Below are 970 nucleotides of genomic sequence, written 5' to 3' on the forward strand. Positions count from 1 at the left end.
CCGGGGCCGCTGCCCCGCTGCTTAAAGGGCCCGCGCTCCTTGCCGGTTGGGCGGGAAACACTTCCTAACTACGTCACCGTGTGTCCCCACCCCCCCACGGGCAAATTGAGGCACGGCCCCGCCCCTGCACCTGGGCGGGCAGACGGCAACAGCCGCGTTTCCCAGCCCCCCTCGCAGGGAGAACCCAGGCGGGGTCCCAGCCCCCCCAAGCGCCCCACTTCTAGGGCAGTGGGGCTCCCAGCCCCCCCCGCCCTAAATCACCCCCAAAGGGGTGGATGGGGAGACAGAACCCAGGCGTCTGGGCTCCCAGACCCCCCTCTTCCAGGGCAGCCCATTGTACCCAGGCAGGGAGGCCCCTGCACAGTGGCCCTGGCGCTGGGGTGACCCTGACCTGGGCCCAGGGCTGCCCTGGGCGTGCAAGGCCGGCAGTGCGGGGCTCGTGCCCTCTGCCCCGCACCCGGGCGCACACAACCGCCTCTATCTGGCAGCTCCGAGTCTGAGCTGTCCCGTTCCCGGGGCCACGGGCAGCGCTCGCCCCAGACCAGCCTGGGCCTTGGAAGCCACTTCCGCGCTCCCCGAGGGCTGGGGGCAGCTGGCGGCCTAACAGGGGGCAGCTGGGAGCCCGGACACCTGGGTTCTGCCCCTGCTCCGGGAGGGGATGGGGTCAGGGCCTGGCCGCCTGGGTTCATCGCCCGCATGGCTGCGTGAGCTGGGGCGACCGCTTCCCCTTGCCCGTGACTCAGTTTCCCCTTCGCGAAGGTGGGGAAGGAGCGGACCCGGGTGGGTGGCTCTGAAGGAACCCAGCAGTCGGGGCCTCCGGCCAGCCCCGGTTCCGGCGCCCAGGGGCGCTCTGCTTCTCCAGTTACCCAGATGCTGGTGGGTGCCAAGGCCCAGGCACTGGGGTGGGGGGAAGGAGTCCCTGGGCCTGGCCCAGCTCGGGGGGAGGGGGGCCGGGGAGAGGGTGGGAAAA

The sequence above is a fragment of the Alligator sinensis genome, unplaced genomic scaffold (assembly GCF_000455745.1).
Source record: "Alligator sinensis unplaced genomic scaffold, ASM45574v1 scaffold1065_1, whole genome shotgun sequence".
Taxonomy (NCBI): Eukaryota; Metazoa; Chordata; order Crocodylia; family Alligatoridae; genus Alligator; species Alligator sinensis.